At 48.0% G+C, this 23,276-nt stretch overlaps 1 protein-coding gene and 1 long non-coding RNA gene across 3 annotated transcripts in view; one reads left to right on the plus strand and one right to left on the minus strand.

The window, feature by feature from the left end:
• The window catches only part of LOC118907749 (uncharacterized), a 102,019-nt gene that overhangs the window by 59,773 nt on the left and 18,970 nt on the right, over positions 1–23,276 (plus strand). The gene's annotated exons all lie outside the window — the stretch shown is intronic.
• Positions 1–23,276, minus strand: part of BCL2 (BCL2 apoptosis regulator) — a 214,686-nt gene that overhangs the window by 21,393 nt on the left and 170,017 nt on the right. The window lies entirely within an intron of this gene.

Raw genomic sequence — 23,276 nt, forward strand, 5'->3', positions numbered from 1 at the left:
TAGATAAGGTAGTTAAATATTTAAATAACCAGAAAAAAGTCTTAGAATCTGAGCCAGAAGAAGCAGTCACCCCTTCGCTGGCCCTGACAGTTGGGTGCTCAGCCTCTCTTCGAACACTTCCCAGGAAGGGACACTTACTATTTATAGGGACAACCTAGTCTATTACTGGGTCCTGTGAAATACAATAAGGTCTTACACTGAAGTGAAATTTGACTTCTACCTTTTGATTCACTATCAAGTCTTATACAATGTACACATGATAATCCTTTACCTACTGAAAACAAAGCAATACTCTGTCCTCCTAGAATTTTCTCTTCTTCTAGTTAAGCATATTTAATGGCTTCAAATAGTTTTCATATAATGGAATTTTCCCCCTGTCCAGTGTCTGCTACACGTAATTTAGTCTCACGTGACCCTCTTAAAATGTAGTATCTAGAATGGACTATACATTCCAGACGTGGTCTGGACAATAAACTTCTATTAATGTGGTTTGGGATTGTATCAGCATTACCGTGTTGACTCAGATTGTATTTGTGGACCATGCATGAACTGTTGCTAAATCAGCTCTCCCCGTTGCACTCTTGTGCAGTTAAATTCTTTAAACATAAATGCAGATGGTACAGGATTCAAGTCAAGAATGAACAATGAGTAATCATTATTCAGGTTTTTTTAATTTTTGACCCTGCCTTCCATTATCTTAACTGTTTTTCCATGACCAAATTGACAAGCATGAATTTTATACCTTACTCCAAGGCATTGATTGAAAGAAAAAAAGAACTGACCAGAACCAAGTACAGAGCCTTTTGATCTGGACTAGAAATGCCTCTGAACAGTAGTAGCCTTGGAGTAATGCTCAAATGAAGGGTTTATTAGAATGTGTCAGCTGGAGGAATGTTTAGCTCCTCTAAATATCGATAAAATTCACTTAATAAAAAAAAAAGGTTTTCAGAGTCTCTTTATCATTGCGAATTGTTAAGAATGTAGGATACTGTTATGTGTGTCTGTGTGTGAGGATCTCATTGTGTGGAAGCCCATAAACATTCTTGGGGTACACGGCTGACCTAATTGTGTGCATGAGTTTCCCGTCTGTTCCACGGGGATTTAAATGAGAGGCTTGATCACGTGCTCTGCTATCATCAAGACACAGTCTGTCCTCTAGAAGACTGACCTATTAGCTCTGTCAAAGGGGGGAAATAAGGAGAGAGAGTTAATAACTGAGCTAAAGGGTTGAAGGATAATAAAAGCGCATGCTGGCGGGGAGACGTCAGGGATATGAGATCCCAGGTCTTGAAGCAGCTAAAACATTAGGTTGAAGAGAGAGACAAAGGTCGAATCAAAGACTGAGCCAATTTGCCAGCTAAGATTTAGAAGGAGAGCCCGGGGTCAGGGCTGGTAGCAGTGCAGTCAGGAGCCGTGGCAGTGGCTTCTAGCCAAAGGCTCGTGGTGTCCCTTGAGGGTCAAGATCCTACCCCTGATACTGCACTTGCTCCTGATGGTTGGAGAGTAACCAAGCTGCTCTCTCTCTGCTGCCTGCTAACAGTGTGCTGTGCCCCAGTGGGGTCTAGCCTTCTGTTGTTCTTCTCAGCGAGGGATGAAAACATAAACCCCATGAGTTGTCTCTAGGACGTCCTGCAAACCTTGACTCCTTTAGGGCTTTAGCTTTCCTGACATTCTTCTTCGTCTTCCTACCTTCCCCTCCTAGTCATCTTTCATTCTTTGTTCCATCACTCATCCTTAATACATTTCTATATTTTAGTCTTTTACAAATTCTATATATACTCATTAGCGCCTTCATTTGCTTTTGGACCGTTTCTACTTAGTTCTACTTAATGCTAAACAGCCATATCCTATAGCTGTATTTATTTGTACGGTGGATGTATTCCTGAAAAAAATGAATTTCACTTAATGGATTATATTTTTAACCCTGTGGGAGGTCTGAAATTTACAGATAACTTCCAGTGGATCTTTTTCAGTAAAGCTAAAGAATGCTTCTGTAAGCCAAATAAACTTTGAATTTGCCAGTTATCTAAGCCTATAAATTTAGTTTTCTTAAGTCATGGTTAATCTAAATCAATAAACACTGCATTTTAAAGGTTATCAAGTAGCAAAGTATCTGGTCAGTTGACTAGAATTAATTGATGTGATTTCATGACTGTGTTCAGCTGTACAGTATGATTTAAGGGTCACACTTAGTAAATTAAATGAGATCATTTTATAACTACTCACAGTACCAGGCTGACTCAATGAGTGGGGTGCACGATAGAATAATGAATCTACCCTTGCCTAGGCGTTTCCTTCGGCTGTTGCCCTTCATGTCACTTATTCATTCACCAAACATTATTGAGTGCCTAGAATATTCTGGAAATTTGGAATACAAATGACCCTGATTTAATTCACATCAGGCAAATACTTAGTAATTCGCTGCTAGGCACCCAACCCTAAATCTCTGCAAATATGTTAATTAGTAATTAGATGGAGATTGACACAATTCCAGGAAACTAGCCTGCCTACAGGCATTCTGGAATCAGGCTGGAACAAAAGTATAAATGAGAACTTCACAGACGTTGGAACACAACCAGGGGTTCTTTCCTTGGACGTGGAAGGGACGAGAATCACTGATGAGTCCGTGGGACAGTGACAAACTTCAGACCAATTCTGGCCCTGTCTCAGTAGCCAACGGGATAAGAAGAAGAATGGATAACATTCTATAGAACCTTCTCCCCGTCTGGCAGACGCTTTTCTAAGCACTTTGCATGTATTGGCTCCTTCAGCCCTTACAACACCCCAATGAGGTAGATTCTGTTATAATTTCTATTTTATAAATGAGACAACTGAGGCACAGAGAGGTTAAGTGTCATGCCCAAGGTTTCAAAGCATGCAAATGGCAGGGCTGGGCTCTATCCAGGCTGTCTGGCCCTAGAGACCATGCCTTGATGGTCACCCAGCTCTTGTGAGACAGCAGCTGGGGGCAACCTCCTAGCTCTGTGATAATGCACATGTGCAGATATTATTATTATTAGGGCTGCAAATTGCCAACATCAGACATCAGACTCACCCACGCAGATGCTCTTGATCGACCCAGTCAGAACTTACTCAGATGATTTATGCGCATTCTCTCCTGTTGTAACAAGTATACAGCAGCCTCGTTCTGGTGTGTTATGAAACAGAGATTTTAAAAATCCAAATGGCTTGTGTGTGCAGAAGCTAGACTTTGTCCTAGCTAGACATGGGGTGGCGGGACACCGTGGGCCAGAGGGACCCCAAAGGCCTCCCGTTCAGAGCGCTCCCTCCGCTCCCACGACACACTTGACTCTCTCTCACATCCCGTAAATCGGAGCGCCCTGGGGTCTGGATAATGAATTAGAGATGGGTATTGATGGATGAGTACATACGAGACAAGACCTGTAAAAAGTGATTCATTAACCCAGGCAGCACTTTACAGCTAAGCGTATCAAAGCTAGGGGTTATCTTTCCAAAACACTGGTCCAGCCATGTGCCTTCTGCCCTGAAGACTCTCTAGTGGCTCTCCTTTCCCACGGGGGGAGTTCTCCGTGGCCTGCTCAAGGCCTCGTCGGAGCCCACCCTCCCCCGCTCCCGCAGGCCCTGCCGACCCCTGGGGCTCCTTGCTCCTGAAGGGGGGGACCTGCCCAGACGGAGCCCAGCCACAGGGGTGTGTGGTCCCCACAGGTCGGAGTGCAGGGAGTTCTCTGATCCGGGAGAGTGGAAACCCAGGCCCCAGCCGAGGCTCGCCGTCCTCCCCTGCTGGCCACCGCTTCTCCCCATCCCTCCTGTGCACGTTCCATGTGTCTGCAGTCTCCTCCACGCGGCATTTCCTTCTCTGGCTTCGTGGGGCCTCTGCCTCCCCTGAATTTCTGTGGCCATAAGCTACTGGGGCATAGTATTAAGTGCTTGAAGAAATTGCTGTGTTTGGCTTTTTCTTTTTTCTGTTCTGACTACCTTGGAAACGGCTTGAGCATAAGGGTAGTTTTCTCCCCAGCAGTGCCTAGCACACAGCGCCCAACACATATTTGTGGCTGGTAAAAACAATGCAAAAGAAATTCTCTGCCATCGTCCCTCTGGGTTCTCAGTGGGAAGAGCCCACAGACTGAGCTGACCCTTTCTGGCTTGTCCAGGGAAGCCTGGTGGGGAAGGTGCTGTGGAGGACAGAAGCCCTTTGCAGATGGAGAGCAAAATCAGGCTGTGGGCTTCTGGAGGAGGCAAAATTATCATTTGCATTTCTCTGTGGAGTGAGAACTCTGTAATTTAGGATTTTGCCCTCATTGCTGTTTAGTGTTCCCAGGGACTGAGTCTCTTGTGGGAGTCATGCCTGTGTTGGAGAGGTGCACTGTTCGTGGCTCTGTAGCTCCATCCGCCCGGCTCAATGGTAAGACGACTCAGATAGGCAGCAGGCTGGTCCTAGGGTTCCACTTCGGTTCCAGAGTCCTGATCTGGTCAGCGGTCGGTGGAGCGGCGCTGGTGCTGTCCGGGCGTCATGAGCACACACTTGCAGGCAGCATCATGGCTGTGCGGCTGCTCCAGTTCCAGCTCTGAGCAGCTGGCAGTCAGAAACACGGGGGTGCCAGAGGTGGGCACATCCAGGTCCCCTTGGCAGCTGGGCTGTCCCCGCACATGGGTCAGGCACTGCAGCCTCTCTGCTCCTCACTTGTACTGTGGACATTTTGGAAAGTTACATACGTCCTCTGAAAAAGTATTGTTGAGTGTCCTTAAGTGGTACTCGGAATGGCAAGCAGCTCCCCTGAGCACCCGGGAGGCAGTGCGTGCTGCAGGCTCTCCTCTCCCTGGGATCGCACGAGGGTGCAGACCCAGTAAAACCAACTGTGTGCATCTGAGTTTTGGGTGTCACCAGCAATCAATTTTTTTTCTTCAAAGAAGGGCACATCAAAAGAACAAAAAGAACAGAAGTTAGGGCCTTTTCTTAAATCAATCACGGGCAGACACCTTGGCAAATATAAAACAAGCATACTTTCCATTCAGCTTTTTATAACTGGCAACTCCTTGTGGTTGTAAGTTAAAGCCACAGATGTTAAAGCCACAGGGAGTTATGTCCCCAGGCGGGGCAGGAGCCACACTAGAACTTGATGTTCTCCAACCGTCTGTCTCCAGGGCCATCGCAGGATTTGGACCCCTTTTCATTTCATACAGGCCCGATGTGGCTGAAATGAACATCCTGCAAGTTTTGAAAGAGACAAGAGCAGATCAGGCTTTGCTGCAGCACAGCACAGGGCTACACGTGGAACTGGGAGTGTGTGTGTGTGTGTGTGTGTGTGTAGGGAGGCAGGCACTGTTGACAGGAAAGGAGCTGTGTGGACAGCTGGTGACAGCCAGATCACTTGATACTGCAAAATAATGAAAACTCTTACTATATCTTGTTTGCCTTCCATGGGCCAGATGCTTTCCAGCATTATCTTATTTTAATCTTTAAAACAACTGTATGAGGCATTATTGTCCCACTTTTATAGGTGAGGAAACTTAGCCCCAGATGTATTTGTTCACTAAGGCTGCTTTTAACAAAGCGCCACAAATTGGTTGGCTTAAGCCAACAGAAATGTATCCTCTTGCAGGCTGGAGGCTGGACGTCCGAATTTGAGGTGAGAGGAGGGCCACGCCCCCTCCGTGGTTGCAGGCAGGACCCTTCCTCACCGCGTCCTAGCTCCCCATGCTGGCTGTCCATCCTTGGTGTTTTCTGGCCTGCAGCTGCTTCACTCCAGCCTCTGCCCCTGTCATCCCACGTTGTCCTCCCCACTACGTGTCCTGGTTTCTCTGTCCCGTTTTATAAGAACACCAGTCATACTGGTTTAAGGACCCACCCTATTCCAATAAGACCTGATTTCATCTTAACTGATTACATCTCAGTGACCTTATGAAGACCCCATCCCTAATGAGACCCCCTCCTGAGGCAGGGGGCTAGACCTTCAGCATATGTTTTGCGGGGACACCGTTCTAACCCATAAGCAAAGTATCTTGCTTAAGGTAACTTACACTGCCTGCAAGTGCAGAGGAAATCTGTACCCCAGTACTAACGCCAAACTCCCTTTCTTTCCCATCCATTAATTTGCAGAATTGCCTGAACTGAGGTGAGTTACTCGGTTTATTTTAGCTTTGTGTTTTCTTATCCACAACCCACTTTGCAGCCCTGCGGTGGGGAGATGGGAAAGAAGATGGAGGAGCTGTGTCAGACCCAGGGATTGCGTTTGCACTGGAGGTCCAGACAGGAAACAGAAATAGTATTTCCAGCAGAGAGGTTTTAATACAGGAATTTGGTTATAGAAGTGTCAGAAGGACTGAAGGAAACAAAAAGAGAGAATCTATAGGAGGAATGAAAAAAATGAGAGACTATGGTAGGAAATCTAGTGGGCAATGTTGCAGCCTAGGTCTCCTTCATATAATTTTACAAATGTATGGCTGAGGTAAAGGGAAAGAAGGGGAAATCATTAAAGCCCTGAATGACATACAGGAAAGCCAAAGCTGCCATCCTCCCCACAGCATTCGCCATCTGCAGCATTCTAGACCTTAGGCTTTAAGACGTTATGGCCCTGGTGGCAGTGGATAGAGCCTAGTAGTCCCACACATGATGGGATGTCAGGCCAGAGATATCTACTCGCTGCCAGGACCACTGATGAGGGCCACTCTGAACTGGAAAAAACCACCAGACAAAGAACGATTAAGAGCACTGCTGTCTACTTCAGCATTTTATTAAACATAATAATAATAATAATAAGGGAGAAATGTGGGATTCACATATAAATCAAGTATAAAAGTCAAACGAATATTCATATTTGACCTGATTGTTTATAGTTCATAATGCGTGATCAAAACCGAAAGTTTCTGTGATGACTGCCCTTGCACTGTTCACCATGTAAGAACTTATTCATTATGCAAGAATTTGTTCGCCATGTAAGAACTTGTTCATTATGCTTCAGAAGATTGGAGACTGTTGAGAATTAGGCTTGGGGTTGATTAATGATTGTGCATTGAGTCCCCTATACAGAATTTTATTGTTGTTAACAACCATTTGATCAATAAATATGAGAGATGCCCTCTCAAAAAAAAAAAAAAAGAACTCTGCTGTCTAAATCTTGGCTCTGGGTGAAGGGGAAACAAAGCTATCGTCTCCTATGAAAAGGCTCCCACAGAAGTCCCTAACCGGAAGCCTACACTCATGTGGTCTGGGGCCAAAATTCGTCATTCTCAAGAGGCCTCCAAAATCCTAAGCCTAAAATTTTGTTTCGGAGGATTCCAGGCTGGTAGCATCGCCGGTGGCAGGCAGAAGCACCATGAAAGCGCCGTGGAGGGAGCACACCTCAAACCCAGCCCCATCACGGGTACGGGGCTCCCAAGAGAATTCAGCAAACACATGAGACAAGTTGTAAGTGAGAGACAGCAGAACCCACACGGGAGGGTGAGAGTCACAGAGACGCAGTGTTGGAATGATCAGAGACCACGTGTGAAATCAGTGTGTTTAATATGCTCAAATAAATAAATGTGCATTAAAATATAATGAAGAAACGAAAGACCATCAACAATGGCTGGCCTTGTCTTGGAGCTTTTGACTGCAAGGGAGAAGCCGAAGTTGACTGCCTCCTTTGTGTTCAGAGAAGCTGGACTGTCTGGAGGGGGTTAAGCTGAGGACCAGCCGTGGGGCGCAGTGGGGGCAGGGAGGTTCCCTTGGAAGGCACAGGGAACATTACCCTACCAGGTAATCCTATTGGCCATGATCGGAGAGATGCTGAAAAGAGAATATTTGGGGCTGCAGTGAGGGGTTTCATTGTAAAGAGAGAGAGCTCCGAGACATGGGAGGAGATGTAATGTGTCATAGGTGGGCAATGTGGTGGCGTCCTCTAAAAGAGAGAAGCACAGCCCCATCCTTGCTCCCTGGCGGTGCCTGGCGGTGGGGCAGAGCCTGTGAGGTGGTGGCCTACAGAGTGCCTGATGAGGCTCAGTCTTCGACTCTAGTGCCCCCAGATTTAGCAGAGATGCTGGCCCAAGCCTGGCCCAGAAGCAGTAGGCTTACCTGCCTTCAAGAGGTCACCTTGGCTCTGGGAAATGATGTCACTGTTGGACAGGATGAACTAGAGATCTTGGCTCATCCTACATTTATAGGCAGGAACCTTCTGGATTCTTCTGTCTTCCCAGGGAAAGGGAGAACTCATTCTGCCAGTCGAGAATGAGATTAAATTTTCTACTGGGAGGTTTAGAGTCTCATTAATTTGATTTAAATGAGATATATGTATTATTTCTTGCATATCTGAGTTTGTGGAATGAGATTCGTATATACTACACAAGCAATCTCTGTATCTCAGGGGAATGTACAGAAGCATTTCCCCCACTCACTTATGCCTGGGGAGATGGCCATTGGAATGATCCACTATGTCCTGGCATGTCCTACACAGGAATAGGGTGTATTTGCCCCACAGGAGGGAATTCTAGGTCTTCCAAGAGTTGGCTACAGAATGAGTCAGGCTTTCCTTTGTCTTAGGGCATTGTAAAGCTGATGGGAAGGCAAGGAATAGGAAGGAAATCCACCAGATGATAAGAAGATCGAAACACATACCAACTCACGTGCAAATTGTAGGCTATCATCAGGGACACCACTGCAGACACTCACCCTACAAGGAACTTCCTCTCAGAAGAGTGGAGAGAGAGTCTGAATATTCCATTTCATGTTTAGAAACAAAAGTAGAAATCAAGTAGCCAGTTCTTGTTTCTTTATTGTTCAATTAATTTAAGATGCTCGGGATATTTGATCCAATGTCAATGGTTTTGGCTATCATTATTAAATCGCTGGCAGAAGTAATTTTATCTCAAAGCAGTTCTGTGTTGGCAGGATTGGTGGTTATACCTACTTATTTTTGTCCTGACTCTTCCTGGTTGAGTCAGCTTATTCTCTAGTTATACTTGGTAGCAGAAAACTTCCTACCCAGAAGAAAATAGGTTACTTGCTTGGGAAAAGAAAGTTCCAGAAAATCAAAATTTTTGAGGTGTTTGTTTTTGCTTTTTGTAGAAATTAGAATGCCTAAGCAGGATTTTCACACTTCCTCTATTATAAGCTTATTTTTCTTAATGGAAAGAATATTAGTGTTAAAAAAGAGGGCAGGGCACGTAGCAATTTAAAAGTGAGTATGTTGCCCATATATCTCTATTCCAATAGTTGAAGATTGGAAAAGCTGGTAAATAAGCTCTAAATTCCACACAGTTTCTTTAACCAGTTGTCCTCTTTGAACAGACAGCTGAGATACAGCAAGATCTCTTGGTTTATCTCTATGCCAGTGATCTAAGAATTTACTTTGGGCATTTCAGTGCTATCTTGTGAAGCCTGAACTGGACCATCAAAATAAATGTTTAACAGTGTTTTCCCACCAGGGGCACTGATGTACTTTGAACAAAGCATTCTTGGCAGGCAGTAAGAAGTCAGAAGGAGCTTCTGCCTCCAGCCCACAGTTCCAATTAATAAACCTCCAAGAGCATCACAGCTACAGCCTTGGTGACTTCCATCTCTCACCTTGACTAATAAAATGGATCTCTTAGAAATGAACTGTGAACACTGTTTTAAATGTAAATTTATGTTGCTCACATCAAATGTGCTCTCAGTCAAGATATCAGCTCAAACGAACACACTGAGTTGAAGATTTGGCTATGTTACCAGAGACCTTTAGCCCAATCATGGAAATATGGGCAGACAAATTTGCTAGGGAGCCAGACATCTTCTCTAAATCGAGACATCACAAGTCATTTAGCAGCTGATCTACAGTGTCCCTGAGCTTCCTTGAGGTCAATTAGAGGACCTTATCCATTTAGTTCAGCTTTATGACTTTAACAAATGACTTGCCGAGTTTTCTTTTCTTTCTTTCTTTCTTGGTTACCAGAACTAATCAAAACCTCATAGAGATTCAGAGGCACCTAATGAAATCAGGTGCAGTAGATTTCATGCCTACCTGTTCTAGTTCTTCTTTGGAAATTCCACATGTCCAGTTTGAAAAACAGAATGGAAACCAGTCAAGGCACTGTGTGTATCGATGCCTAGTTTACCCCAATGGGGGAGACCCTAAAAGGGATAAAGAGTAACATCACAGAACATTCGGGGCCTGCCACTCAACATGGAGCCAGTCACTCACAGATGCAATCATTTTCTGGCTTCTGCCTCCAAAAACATTGAGTTAAAGTTGGCAACTTGGTGGGTATATCAGACAAAGAAATGAGGGCATGGTTTGAAAACACAGCTTTATGTCAAAATTCCAACAAAAATACATATCAGCCCCTCTCCCTTCCATCCCCACCCCCACCACATATCTTATTTTAAGGCAGCGGGAGAGTATAGATCCACAAGTCTGTGTAATCCCTCCCAACTAAAAGTCCAACATCAACAAATAGTTCTTTGGCACAGTTTATGTTATTCTTGGCAAGACCCAGATCTCAGGTGACATCAAAGGTGACTATATAGATACATATACAGTGAGGTCAGCTTTTAATTAATTTCTGTTGGATTTACAAGTTTAACTGTACAGGAGTTAAAAGTTTCTGCAAGACAGGGAATACCACAAACAAGTAGGTAATGGTGTATGACACATAGGGGACACAAAGGGCTGATTTCCTTAATATACAAAAAGCTCTTAAAAGTAAGTAAAAAGTTAACACAATGGAATCATGGCTTTTCACATACATTACACATATTTTAACCTTTGGCATGACACTCTTTGATCTTATTACTTTTGTGATTTGTCACAGGCTTATATTTTATATACTCAAATCTACAATCTTTCTATCACTTTATGTTTAGAAAGGCACTCCTCATTCTGAAATACATCTATTTGATTTTGGATTTGGGAGGGCATGAATTTCTGATCCATCTGTAACATTTGGGGTATATGGTGTAAGATAAAATAGACTCACATTTTCCTAAATAGCTAGTTGTTCCAGCTTCATTTATTGAGTGGTCCTTTCTTTCCTGACTGATGTGTACTGTAGCCTTTACCATATATTAAATACTTATGCATGCTAAAAATAAAAAGTAATTTCCGTTGAGTGCCATGAATTCATGGGAGGCATTTGCAGAGATGGTGTTCTCCACATGTAAGGTCCTTCCTTTTCCCTCTGCCCTGCCCCCTTCCTCCCCAGAGACAGAAAGCAGAGGAAAGGAAGCCGAGGAAACATTAAAAAGGTCTGCTGCCCTGGATAATGTCTATAAAGAAAAAAATCAGGCTGAGGTTTCGTGATTCACGCGGCTTCAAGAACCCTTCAAGAGGGACAGTAGCTGCCAGGCACCGGGCACTCACACTCCGCAGGCACGTTATGAGCACTTACACAGATGATGTCCCTCCATCCTCATGGTCACCCATGATATGGATGCTATTATCATCACCCCGATTTTAGAGATGAGGAAACGTCACTTCCCCCAAAATCACTTGGAAGAACAGCAGCCAAGGATATGGGGGAACCAGCCAATGAGCAAGGACCCTGGGACTAGAACCTTCCTGCCAGCACCCCTCTCAGCAAGGACAGCAAGTGTCGACCAACGCAGGGGGAAGGTCCCTGCAGACGGGGGCGCAGGGGAGCCGTGCCCTCCGGTGGAAACGGTTCTGGCCTGGAAAGTGATGGAGCCAGGTGAGCACTGCCATTCTGAGAAATGTGGACCACCATGGATTTCTAGGTACTCGTGAACTCCTGTTCTTTAAACATCAACGCTTCTCCTTTCCAGGAAAGCCAAGAAAATGGCTTTTCCTCTAACTGGCTTTGGAGGGCAGAGCAGAAATTTTCACCACAAGATCCTACGATAGCTTGGAAAATCCTGTATCTGAATCTTTGGAAATTAGTGGCCTCCAGGTGTTTTCGTTATTGACAATCAGTCGTTGAGTCAGCAGATTTTGCTGAGTGTCCAATAGGCCAGTAAGGTGACACATGGTAAAGCGGGGAGCAGCCCCCGGGCTAAGGCAGGACAGTAGGGTTCATGCACCAGAGAGACAGGAAGTATCTGCCTTGGGACCTGCTGCTTTCTCTGCAGTGGGGCTGTTTTTCGAATTCAGAAGAACCAGACACTAGATTTAGGTCAGGTGTCAGGAGTCCTGGACTCCCGGGCCTGCTTTGTAACTTGCCATCTTCATAACTATACCCTAGTCCAGTGTTCTGTTCTCATCCGGAAAATGGGAATATCAGCCCAGCTCTGCATTTCTCTGTAGGTTATTGCAAGCATCAAGTGTATGGGGACATTTCTTGAAGTGTGTCAATTGCTATATAGATGCAAAGTTTTACCACTGAAAACAAGAAATATTGTAAGTTGATTTGTTTTTGTGTTTTGGTTGTTGTGTGTGTGTGTGCGTGTTATTGTTGCTTTTTACCGTCTTGGTACCGGGCAACCAGACCGGCCAGTGGTTCCAGGTCGGAAAGACACAGTCTGCCCTTCTCACCCTTTGCCATCTCGGCCGACTCCCTGGTGAGGACTGGGGCTGCTTCATTTCTTTGTCAGTTCAAACCACATCCTGCCCGTTTCCACTTTCCATAGACAGCTCGTGACACTGGCGATTTTAAGATGTGGCAGGCTTCTGGGTGAAGTGATAGCAGAGGCCTTCTTCACAGAAGTGAGAGTAAGTCACCCGGTGGGTAACATGTCAGGTCTGGGCATTGAGTTTACCCCCACCCCCAACTTGATCTGAATGCCCAGTTTGGGGAGTGAATTGCTACTCAGCTGTCTGTTACTATCTTGATCTTACAGCTTTCTAGATAAAAGCTAAGCACGAGGCAGGATGGCAGAGGTGTCCCGTGAAAGGGCTACGTGTTGTCCAGCCCCAGGCCTGAATCCGATTGATGGCAAGTGTGTCAGCTGTCTTCTAGTCCCTTTAGAGATAAGGAAGCGTCCTCATTTACCACTGAGCAAACTGAGTCAGGGGAGGTCAGTGCTTTGATCGACGAGACGGAGCCTGTTAGACGCAGGGCCTGGAATGGTCTCTGGGGTCCTGGCTCAAGTTCATTCTAAGTAGACCAGTTATACCCAGATCTGCAATTTCAGGACTATGGGCTTCACTGGGTGTCCTGGCGAATGGCTTGAGTCCTGGTGACCAGGGTCCCATCCCACATCTGGAAGCTGTTGGGTAAGAGCGAGGCTGGGGGTCAGGACCAAACAGCAGATTAAGCCCGTGTTCAGAGCACCGAGGACATCAATTAAATACATTTTTTGGAAAGAATTTGACCCTTGAAAAAGGGAAAAGGAGGAGGAGAAGGAGGAGAAGCAGCAGCATTGTTATTAATAATCATTATGAGAAATCAGAACTCTGGACTTCTTAAACTGATGCTTTGGGATCATTTTATTTTTAAGGGCGTGATGGCAGACGTCACAGTCTTTCCAGCATTCGTGGGAAATTGGGAGAGTGACGGAGAGCCGTGGCCTGATACAGGGCTGCAGAAGGAACCATGCTTGGGCTACCCGGGCCTGGGGAAGGGATTCAGGGCCAGCCTGAGTGGCGAGTGTCCCTGGAGTGTGCGCCCCGGAGCCCCATGATGTCCGGTGGGAGCTCGGGACTGTCTTTTTTGCTTCCTTCCAGGAGGGCCTGGAAAGCTGAAGGCAGCCCTGACCTCAGGAAACAGTGTTTTTCAAAGACATCTCTTCCAGAGACTTCTGACCTTGGACAATGTTTATCACCAGGCTGAGGGCTCCCCTTATCTTTCAAGGGTACAAGGTGACCTGTAAATGGTTAACTTATTAACTCAGCTTTTGATTCTCACTGGGAAACGGAGGACTGAGCAGCACCCTGAGAGGCAGGTGTGTGCATGGGGGCCTCACAGTGCCCCCCAGAGCCTCACCTTGGCTCCGTTTGCACAGCGCATGAGCGCCATGGGGAGGCGGCTGCTGCTGCAATCAGCCCCTTTTGAGCAAATAGCGGCCCCTGAAAGGTCCAGTCCCAGACCCGTCCTGCTCAGAGTTGGCGCTAATTCTAGCTCACTGTGGGGTACATGCCCTGTTGTCAGTTTAACTGACAGCCCAGATGAGACGGGCTGGCTGGGCCCCACAGGTTGCACAACCAGCCGCTTTGCCAACTGAGGGAAGAGACAGCCTTTCAAACCCCTCTGGTCAAAAACAAACTTCCTTTACTGCTGGCCTCTCCACCATCTCCTCTCCATCCCCTATTTTTAGTTTTCAAGTTTGGTCTTAATTAGGTCTGTGTATGTGTGTGTGTATGTGTTTGGTGGGGAGGATGGTGGGTGACTTTCTTTACTCATTCAAGCATCCGCCTGGTGGTCTCTGGCTCCCTTTCCTAGTTCGAGGCATGCCCAGGACTGTTTTTCACCATTGACCAGCACTGGGCACCCATAGGTCTCAGGACACAGGTCCCATCTGGGACGAGCAGGTGAGCTTGGCCATGCAGCAGACAATGAATTCCATGCTGTGGCATGTTCAGCAGATTCATGCAGGCTTTTCCTTGCCCGAGAAGGAACACTATATCCGACAGCTGCATCCCCAGACTGACACCCAACAGCTCGCCAGTCAGGTCCTCACCCTGCATGAGCCCCACAGAAGCGCGATTAGCCCCACCAAGGTGCACTTCACCTGCGCCCCTCACTCCAACACCATCTGCACACTCCCTCCTGTGCAATGGCTGCTCACTTATTTCATCTCCACCGTAGTTTTCTGCCTGGCGGCAAGTGTAAGACTTCACAGAAGCAGTGACAATATGATATGTGTGTTTTTACTGATTCCAAGCTAATTCAGCCATTCAAACTCAGGTGACAGGGAGCCTAGGCGCTCCGTCTCCCCAGAAGGACCTGCACATCCCAAGGCCCATCTGGGCCAGGAAGGGCAGGAAATTCCACGGAGGGCTAAGCCAAAGCTCTGAGTACTCTGGTAGGTCTCAAGGCTTCAGGAAAAAGAAAAAGAACGTGGGAGCAAACAAACTCACACGCGGGCAGGAAAGGGAAAGCGAAGAGGCAGTGAAGGGAAGATGGGAAGACCACCCCCAGCTTGCACAGGCGCCTCACCACAGCCCTGGGCTTCCCTTCCTGATGCTGCACCCCTGGGGCCAAGCAGCCCCAAACCTGAGACCAGGAGAGCTGGCAGACGGGCAGCCAAGGGGCACCTCCAAGGCCCGCTCCTCGCAGTCTGCACCAGGTGCGCTGCTGGCCCGCCCCAGCTGCGGGGAGCGGGGGGACCCTCGCTGAGGCCCATGGCTCCTGGCTCTCTGCTCCGAGGGCCCATGGCTGGGCTCCCCGCCCGAAGGGGACAGGGGAACCCAGGAAGCCCAGCCCGTCGTCATCCTGCCTCCACTCTCTCAGGTGTCAGGGGGAGGCTCAGCAAAGCTCCAAGCCCCTAAGGAGACAGAGGCTGTTACAGATCTGAGGCGCACCCCCAAAGACAACGAGGTTCCCACTGGAGAGAAGGCTGTGAGGACCACACGATGCTGGAAAACAGGCCTCGGTTGGGTGTGTGGCATGTGTGAACTAAGCATGGCCCTCACACTGCTCCCCCCCATCTTGCCTGGGGGCTACAGGTGAGCTGACCAGCACTCCTGACTGCCTGGTTCCGGGTCTCCCACTCGGCTGCAACCTCTGTACGTGGATCGGTTCTCATTCCTATTCTGTCGACCTGAAGCTCACCTGCTTCCCAACAGTGTGGACAGCCCTCCTGCGCGCTATTTAACCATTGCTGAATTTAAACAGATGCGGTCAAGGGTGGCGGACCCCCAGTCTGACCCCCCTGGCTCTGCTATGCGTATCCAATCCCCCCACCACGATCGATCTTCCTCGGCTCACCACCTCTCCCCCCAACCATTTGCTCACCAATAATTTGAAACCCTTCCTCTGTGACAGAGTCAGTAAGTGTTGGTGGTTTACCTGCTGTGCATGATTCTAAGAATTCAAGAGGATAAGAAAGGTCGAGGGAGAGAGTGTGGAGCATGACAGAGTTCACTGGTAACCTGTACAGGATTCCTGGAAACCTACTCTTTGCTGTGGGACTGGTTAAGAAGAGCAAATGCTTGTGCATCGACCTCAGTGCCCCCCTGTCGTCCTGGTGTCTTTCTCTGTCTGGCGGTCTGGCTTCCCTTCGGCCTGGCGCCTCCTTCACTACCCCACCCTCCTCATCGCTCCTGACTCCCAGGCACTGAGGGGAGTCCCTCACCTGAGCCCACCTGGGAAACCATAGCTTCTGGCCCCAGCACTGTGGGCCAGGGGATGGATATCTGCTATGTGAATTGTTCCCCAAAGGCAAAGAACCTCCTCATTTCAAATTAGCTCTGGTATAATGAAAAGGCGCAGACAGATAGATAGGGAAATCCCTTCCTTTTTTTATGCAGCGTTCCAGTTTATACCGTGCAAGGTTATCTGCACCTAGGATAAGATTTGGAAGGAGGATGGCTCACAGAGTGGAAAGGGACTTGGTGGGAGGCCGTGTGTGCATGCACGTGTGTGTGCATGTATATCTAGGTGTGTATGTGGGCATGTGCATGTGCGCATGCATGCTTGGGTGTGTGCATGTGCATATCTGTGCACACATTCATATGTGAGGAGAAGGGAGCGGTTGAATATTACTGGAGGGCAGGAGTAGATCCCTCCAAAGAACCTTGGTCAGTCACTAGGAGGAGACAAGAGAAAAGGTGAGGATAAAGTTCTGCTGAACAGGAGCGGAGGGCTGAGAACAAGAAACCAGAAACCTCTTTCTTTGCCCAGAACTGGGCTCAGGAATGCTTCTTCGGATTCCTTGGGAATCCCAGTGGTGTTTGAAAAGAGCTGCTCCTTACAATAGAGGTTGGAGAAAAGATCCTACTCAGTGAAAAAGGTCGGAAGAATCAGTAACTTCTCTGAGTTGGGACACATGCAGGCCCCCAGCAGCAGCACCACTGTGCTGGCTTAGGGAGACCCCTGGCCAGAATAGAACAGAGTCTGTCCACTTCCCTGGGGCAGGGCTGGTGGTTACTCCCCTTTGATATCATCTGGGAAGCATTTTCTAAGTAGTTACAGTAAAAAGGCAGAAGACACCAGAAGAGGTGAGGCCCAGCAAAGTCAAGGCCGCAGTGGGCTGTGTGCAGGTGTGAGCCCCAAGTCTGTGCCAGGGGGCCCCCCTCTCCTGCAGTGGGGAGGAGTGGGGCCAGAGGCCAGGGCTGGGCTCGTAGAGGAGGAGGAGGGGGTCACGCCCTGCCTTCTAGCTCCCCCAACACCCCCTAAGGTGGAATGTCTGGACACCTGCTCCTGGTCATGTTCTGTCCTTACCCCTTCCTTCTTTCCTGAGTGTGACCACGGAGTGTGGGGACTCTGGGAGCAGGGGTGGGAGTAGGCTAGTTGGGCCGAGTCTGGGGTGATTACTTGAGTCCCACTAAGCTGGATCCTTATAGTAAGCTCCTTGCAGCGCCGTCTGGCCAGGGGTCCCGAGAGTGCCCTGCAGGAGAAGGTGCTCAGCAAGCGTGGGGTCACCACAATCCTCTAGTTAACGAGCTGGTTTTCCTTCTGGCATTTGGGATATAAATAAAAAAGCAGGTCTGTGAGTATTTCCTTTTTCCCTATCACATGCCATCAAAGTCAGGTTCAAAAGTTACAGTAAATTAAGAACTAACAGCGCTTTCAAAGAGTCAGGAGGAAAATACACTCAGTTCATCCTAACATTGAACGTATGACCTGGTCAGCTCTCTCTCTGGGGAGCAGGAATCTGTGGGACCACACAGATAGGACGAGGCCCCCACGCTCAGGAGTTCGCAGTTTCCTTTTGGCAGACCCGGTGAATGTGCACAGAAATACCAGAGGACCGCTCAGGCCGGAGGGCAGCAGAAATCAGGAGGGGCCTCACTGTGTGGGAGCCTCAGGGGAGGATGCATGGGGGTGGTGGGCCTGAGGGGCCCAGAGGGCAAGAACTGGGTCTAGGTAACAGGAGGGGGCGGAAGGAATGCTAGCAAGCGGGCGAATGTGTCTGTGTGCGTGAGTGTGTGTAAGTGTATCAGAATACAAACAAGTCTGCAAGTGGGGTTGGCAGGGGATATCTGGCTAAAAAGAATGGTGAACCTTTTTTCAGCTTCCCACAGGCCAGGCTACACATTTACATGTCGCCCGTCCTTACAACAACCCTGAGAGTTTATTATTATGTTCATTTTGCAGATGAGAAAACCAAGGTTCAGAAAGGCTTGGGCCAAAGGTCCGTAAAAGGAAAGAAATAGAATTCAGACTCACATTTCTCTCTAAACGTTTGTTCTTAATCACGTATCTCCTGGCACCTGCCTGAGAGGTCTTGGGTGTCGAGTGGAGGGCACATACAGGGGGATGGAGAGGGTTAGGTGTCTCTATTGAGAGGGCAGCAGAAGATTCCAGTCTCACTTCAGGGGGCCCGAGGGAGCTGCTGTCAGCATTTGGTCCCAGGAGGGATGTGGAGAAATGCGTGTTTGGAACAAAGGAAGGGAGATTGAGAGATGCCAGAGGGCAGGGAGAACGCCAGTGAGCAGGCCTCGTGGCCCCGAGCCCAGCTGGAGGGGTGCAGGAGAGGAAGAGGGCAGCAGAAAGGTGCCGCGGGGGGCAGACTGCCTGTGTCCCCGGGCGGAGGAGGGCGTCTGGAACGGTGACCCCAGGAGCCGGAGCCAGGCTCTGAGGAGGGGCAGCCTGGGACAGGAGAAATAACAGCAGGCCCGGACACCAGGCCACCTCTCCCCAGGTGTGCTCTGTCTTGTGCAAAGGAGGATCGGCTGCTGGATGGATTTCAGGAGCACGGGGCGGACAGAGTAAGGGCCCTTCCTCGTGGAACTCCTGGGCTTCGATACGTCCGTGTGATGGACACGCCAAGTGACCCTCCAGGGAGGAGATAGAGTACGTGGGGCTTCACAAACTTATCTGACAATGAGACCGCATTTCTGCAAAGTCCTCCTGGAGCTGGTGTTCCACAAAACACTCTTTGGGGAGCACCGTGGTGGGCGGTCATGTGAAATGTGGGCAGTTTGGAGACTTGGGTGCAGAGCTGAGGCTCTTGTTTCACTGACCTACTAAGTTAGCCTGTCTTTTGTTTTCTCGATCTTGCTTTGTCCGCTTCTGAGTCTGCTGCGGAGGGAGCCGTGGGACCGAGCATTTTCTCTCTTGTGACTGGCCTGCAGGAGGAGTGTGCCCGCCGGCAGAGGCCCTCCTCCAGCCTTCCCGGGGACGGGGACGGGCCTCCCCTGCGCCGGGCCTGGGTCATGCTCTTCGAGCACTCACCGCTCCTGCGTGCAGGTGGGTGCAGGAGAGCCACGCTGTCTGAGTAACATTCTGCCTCCGGGAAGACAGCCAATGGGCACTTTAGAACAGCCTGGGGGTTATGGTGATATCACAGTAATAATAATAATATGGCTTATTTGCTATAGACGAGAATGCAGAATAGGAAGGATCTTGGACTCCATCCAGTCGGTGTGAGTTACAAAGGAACCAAACAGCCACTTGAGAAGGTCTCACGGGTATGGCAGGTCTGAGCCCTCCTGGCCAGCGGGGTGGGTGGGGAAACCAGGAGTATTTGGGGGGAAGGACTTGTCTGTCCACATAGTTACTGGTTGCACGGCGCTCTGCAGCGTGTCCCCGCTGGGACGGAAGGCTGGACTCCAGGGACCATTCGGTGGGTCCGGAGGCTGGAGACCAGAACTTCCAACCCCAGTCCAACCACAGAGGGCTGGCTGACCCCAGGGCAAAACACTTTGTGTGGTTTCCTCATTTGGAAAGAAAAAACAAGAGAGATAAAATCTGATCTACCTCTCAGAGGTTCGGGTGGTTTCTGTTTTGCTTTTTGTGAGGAGCAACTAATAAAAATGATACCAAACCCCTCTGAAAATAAATACAGGCTCTATGCATTTCTAGCAATAATAGCGCGTATTCTCATTGAGATCGCAGCTCAATTTACCACGATAAAATCACTGGTAAATTTCTAAAAAATTAGTTCTTTGTGCCCAGACCTCCTCCATAGAAAATGGTTTCTGTCAGGGAAAGTTAAAGGATACTCCAAGTCATTCATTTGGGGGTTTATGTATTTCTTTTCCCCAGTTGAATAGTTGAACAGCACACACATTCTCTCCTCTCTCTCTCTCTCTCTCTCTCGCCAGGTTTCCATTTTGGTCATATTTCAGAAATGGCTGGACTTCAGATTCTGAACTCTCACTTACAGAGAGGGAATTTGGAAAAAATAATGAGATTAGCTGATAAGTAAACAAACATTTTAATTGAGACTCAAACCGTAGAAGTACTTTAGGCAGCGTGGGATTACATGTTTCCATATTCTTTGTTGGTCTGCAGGAAACTAAAGCCCAGAAGGTTATATTAAACATAAATCACCCAACTCCACAGGGCCCTGGAAAGAGTTTTTTAATGCAGCAATTTAAAGGCGAATAGTGGTGCAAAAATGCAGTGGCACAAATGGTGTTTCTGTTGCTTTTGTTTCTGAAAGAAAAGAAATTAACTCTGGGGGAGGGTAGAAAAGGACCACATTTCAGATCCCTTTTCTGCCAATAAAGGGAAATACTTTGATGGACCTCACTGATCCCTTAAGAAAAGAGGTAGATTTGGGTCCAACAAGGAATGAGGTCTTAATGCTACTTTGTGAGACCCTGGACTCTGGCCCTTGAGTGCTTCTAAGTTGAAAACTTCACTGCATTTATCTTTTTTGTTGGTGTTTAATACATATTTCATAGGCTCCCGTCTTAAAAGCTTTCTGATTGATTGGCAAGGAGCCAGCTCTCTTATCTAACTGAACTCGGTTCCCACTTTCTCTCCCCAAACCCGGAGCATCCAGGAAGGCCAAACGATCGTGGAGCACAAGTCGCAGCTCTGTCCTTCCTCCTTGGGTGTCCTTCTGTGGCGCAGCTGTAAGGTGCTCACCCAGCTCTCTCTCCTTTTTCCTTTGGATTCTAGGTGGCCTTGCTAATCATCACCTGCACGTGGTTCTGGGGCCCTGCCACCTTCTCACCCAGCTGAAATTGGCTGAGAGCAGGCTCGTCTCAGGGCTAACTGGAGACCCAAGGTCCCCTCTGTCCCCCCAGCCTCCACTTCCTTTTTCATTTTCCTTACATCAGGAAAGACCCCTGAGAGCCGTCCTGTCCATCACATAGCCTCTAGCCACGTACAGCTATTTACATTTTAGTTAATTGAAGTGAAATTTAAAATTTAATTCCTAAGTCACATGTGTCACATTTCAAATGTTCAAGGTGGCCAGTATTTGGACAGGGCAGATACAGAACACATCTGTCATCACAGAAAATTCTGTTGAACTGTGCTGCCTCGGAGATTACCCAGCCACGGCTTTCATTTTCACTGAATTTTAAGAAGATGAGACCCATAAAGGTTAAATGACTTTTCCAAGAATATCCAGGGATTTATAACAATTTACTTCTTGGCTGTTTTGACATTCTCAGGGATGTCCCTTATTTTTGATCTTTTTTTAAAAATAGATTTTCTATATCAAATATGTATTTGATTTTTGCAAGTAAAATAATCTAATCTAATACAGTGATGGCCTTGAAGTATAAAAACACTGATTCTTTTTGGAGATGCTCAACCTGATATAGTCGATTACATCTGAATGATTTCCCCATTTTTAGTGACCCATACATTTCACAAGAAAGAGGAAAACTGGATTAATTTTTGGACATTGTTATGTTTATTCCCTACCCTGGATGTGCTAATAATATTTTTATGCTCCTAAAGACACTTGGAAAACTGGAATTGGTTACATGAGAAGGCCACTGGGTCAGCAGGGCCTTAGAGTCACAGGACACGTCACCATGGCACCCAGGCAGTCCACGTCACTGGTCAGACTGAAGATGAGAGGGCAGTGGTACAGGCTTACCACACATGGGTTCCTGAATATTCTTTGTAGATGCTTAGCCTCTCTTAGAGAATCAAGACCTTAAATAAATGTCTCCCTCACTCAGCAGCGTTCAAGATTAATGCAGTGCATCATGCAAGATCTCACCGGGGCCGGACGTCAGGGTAGGTGGGAGGGCTGAAGCCTTACTCAGTTGCAGAAATTAATACAGAGAGCAACAGAGCATTAAAGATGGGGGACCCAGGACTTGTGGACTTCTGATAAAGATCCCCCCAAAAGAGGGGCCCAGAAATTTCCTTTTCTACCCAGCTTCCTTGCATAAAATTTGCCTCAATGGAGATCAAAGGGAATTCTAGGCAATTAAGTTTTAAGTTATTAATTCCGTGAAATTGATCTGCAATTATTCCAGCAGTTAACCCAACCATGGTATAGAGAGAAGATAAAAGAAGGCATCTGGGCTTTCCGTGGCCTTTACTCATTTCCTTTACAATGAATACCTCTCCTTATGTTCTCCACAGCCCTGTCCACGCACAGGCAATAAGGAAATATGAAAGAAAGCCACGAGCATCTCCCCTTTGCACAGTGGTTCTGTTTCTCTGATTCTGGGGACTTGGCTCGGAGAAGACACCACAAAGGCCAGTGTTCCCCGTGGGTGTGATTTCATTGAACAGACACTGAGCCCTGGGACAGCAGAAGTTCTACCAGTGCTTTGGGAGAATTACATCCCACAATAGCAAACCAGCTTGTGAGGACCCAGAAAACAGGAGACCGTGTCAGGGAAGACCAGACGGGGCCTGGGGTCCATCCAGGGCTGCACGTCAGTAAGGAAGCGCCAGGACCCAGGGTGTTGGAGAACTAGCAAACCCAACGTAGTATTCTGCTCTCTTTTGTAATGCTGCCCGGGATGTCTGAGCCAGGTGGGCAGAAGTTGAGGCCTCTGTGGTACGGCCAGGAGTATCTCCCTCCTCTCCCTCCCGCCTGGACTCATCCTGGAGACACACTGTGCAGGTTTCCAAAATGGGGCCTCTGGTCCACCCCACCTTGAGTATTCAGGTGCTGGCGGAGACAAGTTCCTAGGAAACAGTTATTGGTTGAACCAGATCTTCTTCCCAACATTTGGCTATTATAAGGGGGAAATGAGAGGACAAACTGTACGGAGGCATTATCCCTGCATGCTTTGAAGATATAGCCAGGGAAGAATTTCAAGGGGGTCCAGAGTGGGGGTGAGGGGGTGCTGGGAAATGAGGAAATGAGACCAGAGAAAACTGTTGGCTGGGGAGATGGATGTTACACTGAGCTTAAGGGTTGGGGGGGCATCTCTGGCCACCAGACTTTGTCCCTGCGGATGGTGAACTCCCTGAATGCTGGAGCTTTGGCTCAAGACGCGTGGATGGTCACAAGCTGTCTGCGCTGACTGGTGGAGATGGGGGCCAAGGTGCCTGGGGAAGTGCAGGGTTTGACCTCAAGGACACAGCTGATGAACTCAGAAAGGGAAATCTGATGGAGCTGGGAAACTCACACC

Source organism: Manis pentadactyla, chromosome 6, assembly GCF_030020395.1.
Source record: "Manis pentadactyla isolate mManPen7 chromosome 6, mManPen7.hap1, whole genome shotgun sequence".
Classification (NCBI taxonomy): Eukaryota; Metazoa; Chordata; class Mammalia; order Pholidota; family Manidae; genus Manis; species Manis pentadactyla.